Source organism: Lithobates pipiens, unplaced genomic scaffold, assembly GCF_037356315.1.
Source record: "Lithobates pipiens isolate NorthernLeopardFrog02 unplaced genomic scaffold, aLitPip1_a1.2 Scaffold_16, whole genome shotgun sequence".
NCBI lineage: Eukaryota > Metazoa > Chordata > Amphibia > Anura > Ranidae > Lithobates > Lithobates pipiens.
This window is the reverse complement of record NW_027507748.1, coordinates 2472697-2483448: the sequence shown is the minus strand read 5'-3', so window position 1 is coordinate 2483448 and position 10752 is coordinate 2472697.

Below are 10752 nucleotides of genomic sequence, written 5' to 3'. Positions count from 1 at the left end.
CCAGTAAGGACAGTCCCATTGTGGACAGCATAGACGGCATAGAAGACCAGTAAGGGCAGTCCCATTGTGGGCAGTATGGACAGCATAGAAGACCAGTAAGGACAGTCCCATTGTGGACAGTATGGACAGGATAGAAGACCAGTAAGGACAGTCCCATTGTGGACAGCATAGATGGCATAAAAGACCAGTAAGGACAGTCCCATTGTGGGCAGTATGGACAGCATAGAAGACCAGTAAGGACAGTCCCATTGTGGACAGCATAGACGGCATAGAAGACCAGTAAGGACAGTCCCATTGTGGACAGTATGGACAGGATAGAAGACCAGTAAGGACAGTCCCATTGTGGACAGCATAGACGGCATAGAAGACCAGTAAGGACAGTCCCATTGTGGACAGTATGGACAGGATAGAAGACCAGTAAGGACAGTCCCATTGTGGACAGCATAGACGGCATAGAAGACCAGTAAGGACAGTCCCATTGTGGACAGTATGGACAGGATAGAAGACCAGTAAGGACAGTCCCATTGTGGACAGCATAGACGGCATAGAAGACCAGTAAGGACAGTCCCATTGTGGACAGTATGGACAGGATAGAAGACCAGTAAGGACAGTCCCATTGTGGACAGCATAGACGGCATAGAAGACCAGTAAGGACAGTCCCATTGTGGACAGTATGGACAGCATAGAAGACCAGTAAGGACAGTCCCATTGTGGACAGCATAGACGGCATAGAAGACCAGTAAGGACAGTCCCATTGTGGACAGTATGGACAGGATAGAAGACCAGTAAGGACAGTCCCATTGTGGACAGCATAGACGGCATAGAAGACCAGTAAGGACAGTCCCATTGTGGACAGTATGGACAGGATAGAAGACCAGTAAGGACAGTCCCATTGTGGACAGTATGGACAGGATAGAAGACCAGTAAGGACAGTCCCATTGTGGGCCGCATAGACGGCATAGAAGACCAGTAAGGACAGTCCCATTGTGGACAGTATGGACAGGATAGAAGACCAGTAAGGACAGTCCCATTGTGGACAGTATGGACAGGATAGAAGACCAGTAAGGACAGTCCCATTGTGGACAGCATAGACGGCATAGAAGACCAGTAAGGACAGTCCCATTGTGGACAGTATGGACAGGATAGAAGACCAGTAAGGATAGTCCCATTGTGGACAGCATAGACGGCATAGAAGACCAGTAAGGACAGTCCCATTGTGGACAGCATAGACGGCATAGAAGACCAGTAAGGACAGTCCCATTGTGGACAGTATGGACAGGATAGAAGACCAGTAAGGACAGTCCCATTGTGGACAGTATGGACAGGATAGAAGACCAGTAAGGACAGTCCCATTGTGGACAGCATAGACGGCATAGAAGACCAGTAAGGACAGTCCCATTGTGGACAGCATAGACGGCATAGAAGACCAGTAAGGACAGTCCCATTGTGGACAGTATGGACAGGATAGAAGACCAGTAAGGACAGTCCCATTGTGGACAGCATAGACAGGTAAGAAGACCAGTAAGGACAGTCCCATTGTGGGCAGTATGGACAGGATAGAAGACCAGTAAGGACAGTCCCATTGTGGACAGCATAGACGGCATAGAAGACCAGTAAGGACAGTCCCATTGTGGACAGCATAGACGGCATAGAAGACCAGTAAGGACAGTCCCATTGTGGACAGTATGGACAGGATAGAAGACCAGTAAGGACAGTCCCATTGTGGACAGCATAGACGGCATAGAAGACCAGTAAGGACAGTCCCATTGTGGACAGTATGGACAGGATAGAAGACCAGTAAGGACAGTCCCATTGTGGACAGTATGGACAGGATAGAAGACCAGTAAGGACAGTCCCATTGTGGACAGCATAGACAGGTAAGAAGACCAGTAAGGAGACCCCCCTGGGCACAGTATATACAGGATATGGACAGAACTGAAGACCAGCCATTTCCTCATGGTGATGTTATCTCACTCAGCTTCTTATGTTGTGTTTTCTTTACCTCCTTCCTGCCTTGATGTGGTTTTATGTCCACTTTAGATCTTCTGATAGACAGTGCTGGGTATGCTTGAAGGGTACTCACTGACCCCATGGCCACTCCTTGTATTTTCACACAGTGTGAATTAAAAATTTTGTAAAATATTGTAACATAAATCACAGACATCCCAAAATACAAATAGGGTATCTCATTTTTATGTATGTATTACACCTCATTGTTCAGAATACCCATTGGCTCTGTGTGGAGGACGAGGGGTCATTAGCTGTGTATAGGGAGGAGGGGACATCAGCTGTGTATGGGGATGAGGGGACATCAGCTGTGTATAGGGAGGAGGGGACATCCGCTGTGGATGGGGACAAGGAGGCATAGGCTGTGGGTGGGGATGAGGGGACATTAGTTGTGTATGAGGATGAAAGTGCATCAGTCACAAATGGGGACATCAGCTGTGTATAGGGTTGAGGAGGCACCATCTTCATCAGTTTTCAATGGGGACAAAGGGAACATCAGCTGTGGATGGGGATGAAGAAACTGTGTATGGGGATGAGGGAACATCAGCTGTGTATGGGGACGAGGGGACATCAGCTGTGTATGGGGATGAGGGGACATCAGCTGTGTATGGGGATGAGGGGACATCAGCTGTGTATGGGGATGAGGGAACATCAGCTGTGTATGGGGACGAGGGGACATCAGCTGTGTATGGGGATGAGGGGACATCAGCTGTGTATGGGGATGAGGGGACATCAGCTGTGTATGGGGACGAGGGGACAGCAGCTGTGTATGGGGACGAGGGGACATCAGCTGTGTATGGGGATGAGGGGACATCAGCTGTGTATGGGGATGAGGGGACATCAGCTGTGTATGGGGATGAGGGAACATCAGCTGTGGATGGGGATGAAGAAACATCAGCTGTGTATGGGGACGAGGGGACATCAGCTGTGTATGGGGACGAGGGGACATCAGCTGTGTATGGGGACGAGGGGACATCAGCTGTGTATGGGGACGAGGGGACATCAGCTGTGTATGGGGACGAGGGGACATCAGCTGTGTATGGGGATGAGGGGACATCAGCTGTGTATGGGGATGAGGGGACATCAGCTGTGTATGGGGATGAGGGGACATCAGCTGTGTATGGGGATGAGGGGACATCAGCTGTGTATGGGGACGAGGGGACATCAGCTGTGTATGGGGACGAGGGGACATCAGCTGTGTATGGGGACGAGGGGACATCAGCTGTGTATGGGGACGAGGGGACATCAGCTGTGTATGGGGACGAGGGGACATCAGCTGTGTATGGGGACGAGGGGACATCAGCTGTGTATGGGGACGAGGGGACATCAGCTGTGTATGGGGATGAGGGGACATCAGCTGTGTATGGGGATGAGGGGACATCAGCTGTGTATGGGGACGAGGGGACATCAGCTGTGTATGGGGACGAGGGGACATCAGCTGTGTATGGGGATGAGGGGACATCAGCTGTGTATGGGGACGAGGGGACATCAGCTGTGTATGGGGACGAGGGGACATCAGCTGTGTATGGGGACGAGGGGATATCAGTTGTGTATGGGGACGAGGGGACATCAGCTGTGTATGGGGACGAGGGGACATCAGCTGTGTATGGGGACGAGGGGACATCAGCTGTGTATGGGGACGAGGGGACATCAGCTGTGTATGGGGACGAGGGGACATCAGTTGTGTATGGGGACGAGGGGACATCAGCTGTGTATGGGGATGAGGGGACATCAGCTGTGTATGGGGATGAGGGGACATCAGTTGTGTATGGGGACGAGGGGACATCAGCTGTGTATGGGGATGAGGGGACATCAGCTGTGTATGGAGATGAGGGGACATCAGTTGTATATGGGGACGAGGGGACATCAGCTGTGTATGGGGATGAGGGGACATCAGCTGTGTATGGGGACGAGGGGATATCAGTTGTGTATGGGGACGAGGGGACATCAGCTGTGTATGGGGATGAGGGGATATCAGCTGTGATTGGGCATGTAGGGCATTAGCTGTGAATGAGTGAATGTGGCTACAGGTATATCAGCTGTGTATGAAGACAAGGGGTGAGGGAACATCAACTGTAGATGGGGACGGGAGGCATCAACTTTCGATGGGTACAAAGGGGAGAAGTGGGGATCAGCTGTGAATAGGGATAAGAGAATTTTAGCTGTGTATGGGGACGAGGAGACATTATCTGTGGATGGGGATGAAGGGACATCAGCTGTGAAAGATTAAAGGCAGATCCTACCACCGGTTCAGGAAGAGATTCTGCATCTAATGCCACGTACACACGATCGGAATTGTGGTCGGAAAAAGCTCTGATGGTTTTCCCAACGGAATTCCAAAGGGATTTCGCTCAAGCTGTCTTGCCTATACACGGTCACACCAAATTCCGACCACCAAGAACGCGGTGACGTACAACACGTACGACGGGACTAGAAAAAGGAAGTTCAATACCTAGTAGCCAATAGCTTCCATCTCATAGCCGAATCTGAGCATGCGTGAGTTTTTTGCGCATCGGAATTGCATACACACAATCGGAATTTCCGATAGAAAGTTTTTCCATCGGGAAAATTGAGAACATGCGCTCAAATTTTTGCTGGCAGGAATTCGGCCAACTAAATTCCGATGGAGTGTACACACCGTCACATTTTCCGATGAAAATCTCTCATCTGTCTTTTGCTGGCCGAAATTCCGATCGTGTGTACGCGGCATAAGAGTGAATAAACTTCAGCCAATCATGAATGCTTCTGCCAGACTTATCCACCTTACCAACCGCTCCGTGTCTGCCAACCCTCTCCTTCCAATCCCTACACCAGTGATGGAGAACCTCGGCACCCCAGATGTTTTGGAACTACATTTCCCATGTTGCTCAACTACACTTCAGAGTGAATGAGCATCATGGGAAATGTAGTTCCAAAACATCTGGGGTGCCGAGGTTCGCCATCACTGCCCTACACTGTCTCCCAATCACCCAGTGAATTAAATTCAAAATACTAACCACAACATACAAAGCCATTCACAACTGCCCCGAGCTCCATCACCAATCTTGTCTCCAAATATTACCCAAATCGTCCTCTCCGTTCTTCTCAAGACCTCCTACTCTCAAGCTCTCTCATCTCCTCCTCCCATACTCGTCTCCAGGATTTCTCCAGAGCCTCTCCCATCCTCTGGAACTCACTATCCCCTACTATCGCTACCTTCAGGCGATCCCTGAAAACTCATCTCTTCAGGGAAGTCTCCAACTGATCTCCTACCACTTCCATCAGCTCATTCCCCACAGTTGCAACCTTTTATACCACCTGCCCCACCCTATTAGATTGTAAGCTCTTCTGAGCAGGGCTTTCTTAATCCTCCTGTATTTTATTGTATTGTAACTGTATTTTCTCCTTTTATATTGTAAAGCGCTGCGTAAACTGTTGGAGCTATATAAATCCTGTATAGTAATAATAATAATAGATTGCTTCACTGGGTGATGTACAAATGGCAAATGCAATGGTGGTATATATAACTAAAATGGTTTTCCTACAACAAGTATTCTCAGATTTCATGATGACCAATTGATAATACAGGGATAGCTCAATCTGGAAAGGCGATCCAATTGCTCTTGAGGGGTCATAGGGGCTTTTCTCTCTGGAAAGGTGGCATCTACCTGGGGGCCAGACACAGAATGATGGCAGTTTACCAGAGGGTCATGATAGCAGTCTACCAGAGGGTCATGATGGCAGTCTACCAGAGGGTCATGATGGCTTTTTTCCCCCGGGGGATGATGATGGCTTTCTACCAGAGGGTCATGATGGCTATCTACCAGGGGGTCTTGATGGCTTTCTACCAGAGGGTCATGATGGCAGTATACCAGAGGATCGTGATAGCAGTTTACCAGTTAGTCAGGTTTAAAAATGATACAAGTCCATCTAGTTCAACCAAAAAAAAAAAATGATGGCCATCTACTAGGGGGTCATGATGGCAGTCTACCAGAGGATCGTGATAGCAGTTTACCAGGAGTCATAGTTACATAGTTAGTCAGGTTTAAAAATGATACAAGTCCATCTAGTTCAACCAAAAAAAAAAAATGATGGCCATCTACCAGAGGGTCATGATGGCAGTCTACCATGGGGTCATGATGGCAGTCTACCAGAGGGTGGTCCTGATAGCAGTTTACCAGGAGTCATAGTTACATAGTTAGTCAGTCCATCTAGTTCAACCAAAAAAAAAAAATGATGGCAGTCTACCAGAGGGTCATGATGGCTTTCTACCAGAGGATCATGATGGCTTTCTTCCCCCGGGGTATCATGATGGCCTTCTACCAGAGGATCATGATGGCTTTCTTCCCCGGGGGATCATGATGGCTATCTACCAGAGGGTCATGATGGCTATCTACCACGGGGTCATGATGGCAGTCTACCAGAGGGTCGTGATAGCAGTTTACCAGGAGTCATAGTTACATAGTTAGTCAGGTTGAAAAAAGACACAAGTCCATCTAGTTCAACCGAAAAAAAAAAATGATGGCTAGCTACCAGGGGGTCATGATGGCAGTCTACCAGAGGGTCATGATGGCAGTCTACCAGAGGGTCATGATGGCTTTCTACCAGAGGGTCATGATGGCAGTCTACCAGAGGGTCATGATGGCAGTCTACCAGAGGGTCATGATGACTATCTACCATGGGGTCATGATGGCAGTCTACCAGGGGGTGGTCGTGATAGCAGTTTACCAGGAGTCATAGTTACATAGTTAATCAGGTTTAAAAAATACACAAGTCCATCTAGTTCAACCAAAAAAAAAAAATGATGGCTATCTACCAGGGGGTCATGATGGCAGTCTACCAGAGGGTCATGATGGCAGTCTACCAGAGGGTCATGATGGCAGTCTACCAGAGGGTCATGATGACTATCTACCATGGGGTCATGATGGCAGTCTACCAGGGGGTGGTCGTGATAGCAGTTTACCAGGAGTCATAGTTACATAGTTAATCAGGTTTAAAAAATACACAAGTCCATCTAGTTCAACCAAAAAAAAAAAAATGATGGCTATCTACCAGGGGGTCATGATGGCAGTCTACCAGAGGGTCATGATGGCAGTCTACCAGAGGGTCATGATGGCTTTCTACCAGAGGGTCATGATGGCAGTCTACCAGAGGATCATGATGGCAGTCTACCAGAGGATCATGATGGCTTTCTTCCCCCATGGTATCATGATGGCTATCTACCAGAGGGTCATGATGGCAGTCTACCAGAGGATCATGATGGCTTTCTTCCCCGGGGGATCATGATGGCTATCTACCAGAGGGTCATGATGGCTATCTACCACGGGGTCATGATGGCAGTCTACCAGAGGGTCGTGATAGCAGTTTACCAGGAGTCATAGTTACATAGTTAGTCAGGTTGAAAAAAGACACAAGTCCATCTAGTTCAACCAAAAAAAAAAAATGATGGCTATCTACCAGGGGGTCATGATGGCAGTCTACCAGAGGGTCATGATGGCAGTCTACCAGAGGGTCATGATGGCTTTCTACCAGAGGGTCATGATGGCAGTCTACCAGAGGGTCATGATGGCAGTCTACCAGAGGGTCATGATGGCTTTCTTCCCCGGGGGATCATGATGGCTTTCTACCAGAGGATCATGATGGCTTTCTTCCCCGGGGGATCATGATGGCTTTCTACCACGGGGTCATGAAGGCAGTCTACCAGAGGGTCATGATAGCAGTTTACCAGGAGTCATAGTTACATAGTTAGTCAGGTTGAAAAAAGACACAAGTCCATCTAGTTCAACCGAAAAAAAAAATGATGGCTAGCTACCAGGGGGTCATGATGGCAGTCTACCAGAGGGTCATGATGGCAGTCTACCAGAGGGTCATGATGGCTTTCTACCAGAGGGTCATGATGGCAGTCTACCAGAGGGTCATGATGGCAGTCTACCAGAGGGTCATGATGACTATCTACCATGGGGTCATGATGGCAGTCTACCAGAGGGTGGTCGTGATAGCAGTTTACCAGGAGTCATAGTTACATAGTTAATCAGGTTTAAAAAAGACAAGTCCATCTAGTTCAACCAAAAAAAAAAAAATGATGGCTATCTACCAGGGGGTCATGATGGCAGTCTACCAGAGGGTCATGATGGCAGTCTACCAGAGGGTCATGATGGCTTTCTACCAGAGGGTCATGATGGCAGTCTACCAGAGGATCATGATGGCAGTCTACCAGAGGATCATGATGGCTTTCTTCCCCCATGGTATCATGATGGCTATCTACCAGAGGGTCATGATGGCAGTCTACCAGAGGATCATGATGGCTTTCTTCCCCGGGGGATCATGATGGCTTTCTACCAGAGGATCATGATGGCTTTCTTCCCCGGGGGATCATGATGGCTTTCTACCACGGGGTCATGAAGGCAGTCTACCAGAGGGTCATGATGGCTATCTACCACGGGGTCATGATGGCAGTCTACCAGAGGGTCATGATGGCTTTCTACCAGAGGGTCATGATGGCAGTCTACCAGAGGATCATGATGGCAGTCTACCAGAGGTGATGGCTTTCTTCCCCCGGGGTATCATGATGGCTATCTACCAGAGGGTCATGATGGCAATCTACCAGAGGATCATGATGGCTTTCTTCCCCGGGGGATCATGATGGCTTTCTACCAGAGAGTCATGATGGCTATCTACCACGGGGTCATGATGGCAGTCTACCAGAGGGTCGTGATAGCAGTTTACCAGGAGTCATAGTTACATAGTTAGTCAGGTTGAAAAAAGACACAAGTCCATCTAGTTCAACCAAAAAAAAAAAATGATGGCTATCTACCAGGGGGTCATGATGGCAGTCTACCAGAGGGTCATGATGGCAGTCTACCAGAGGGTCATGATGGCTTTCTACCAGAGGGTCATGATGGCAGTCTACCAGAGGGTCATGATGGCAGTCTACCAGAGGGTCATGATGGCTTTCTTCCCCGGGGGATCATGATGGCTTTCTACCAGAGGATCATGATGGCTTTCTTCCCCGGGGGATCATGATGGCTTTCTACCACGGGGTCATGAAGGCAGTCTACCAGAGGGTCATGATAGCAGTTTACCAGGAGTCATAGTTACATAGTTAGTCAGGTTGAAAAAAGACACAAGTCCATCTAGTTCAACCGAAAAAAAAAAATGATGGCTAGCTACCAGGGGGTCATGATGGCAGTCTACCAGAGGGTCATGATGGCAGTCTACCAGAGGGTCATGATGGCTTTCTACCAGAGGGTCATGATGGCAGTCTACCAGAGGGTCATGATGGCAGTCTACCAGAGGGTCATGATGACTATCTACCATGGGGTCATGATGGCAGTCTACCAGAGGGTGGTCGTGATAGCAGTTTACCAGGAGTCATAGTTACATAGTTAATCAGGTTTAAAAAAGACAAGTCCATCTAGTTCAACCAAAAAAAAAAAATGATGGCTATCTACCAGGGGGTCATGATGGCAGTCTACCAGAGGGTCATGATGGCAGTCTACCAGAGGGTCATGATGGCTTTCTACCAGAGGGTCATGATGGCAGTCTACCAGAGGATCATGATGGCAGTCTACCAGAGGATCATGATGGCTTTCTTCCCCCATGGTATCATGATGGCTATCTACCAGAGGGTCATGATGGCAGTCTACCAGAGGATCATGATGGCTTTCTTCCCCGGGGGATCATGATAGCTATCTACCAGAGGGTCATGATGGCTATCTACCACGGGGTCATGATGGCAGTCTACCAGAGGGTCATGATGGTTTTCTACCAGAGGGTCATGATGGCAGTCTACCAGAGGATCATGATGGCAGTCTACCAGAGGATCATGATGGCTTTCTTCCCCCGGGGTATCATGATGGCTATCTACCAGAGGGTCATGATGGCAGTCTACCAGAGGATCATGATGGCTTTCTTCCCGGGGGATCATGATGGCTTTCTACCAGAGGGTCATGATGGCTATCTACCACGGGGTCATGATGGCAGTCTACCAGAGGGTCGTGATAGCAGTTTACCAGGAGTCATAGTTACATAGTTAGTCAGGTTGAAAAAAGACACAAGTCCATCTAGTTCAACCAAAAAAAAAAAATGATGGCTATCTACCAGGGGGTCATGATGGCAGTCTACCAGAGGGTCATGATGGATTTCTACCAGAGGGTCATGATGGCAGTCTACCAGAGGGTCATGATGGCAGTCTACCAGAGGATCATGATGGCTTTCTTCCCCCGGGGTATCATGATGGCTTTCTAACAGAGGATCATGATGGCAGTCTACCAGAGGATCATGATGGCAGTCTACCAGAGGATCATGATGGCTTTCTTCCCCCGGGGTATCATGATGGCTATCTACCAGAGGGTCATGATGGCAGTCTACTAGAGGATCATGATGGCTTTCTTCCCCAGGGGATCATGATGGCTTTCTACCAGAGGGTCATGATGGCTATCTACCACGGGGTCATGATGGCAGTCTACCAGAGGGTCGTGATAGCAGTTTACCAGGAGTCATAGTTACATAGTTAGTCAGGTTGAAAAAAGACACAAGTCCATCTAGTTCAACCAAAAAAAAAAATGATGGCTATCTACCAGGGGGTCATGATGGCAGTCTACCAGAGGGTCATGATGGCAGTCTACCAGAGGGTCATGATGGCAGTCTACCAGAGGGTCATGATGGCTTTCTACCAGAGGGTCATGATGGCAGTCTACCAGAGGGTCATGATGGCAGTCTACCAGAGGGTCATGATGACTATCTACCATGGGGTCATGATGGCAG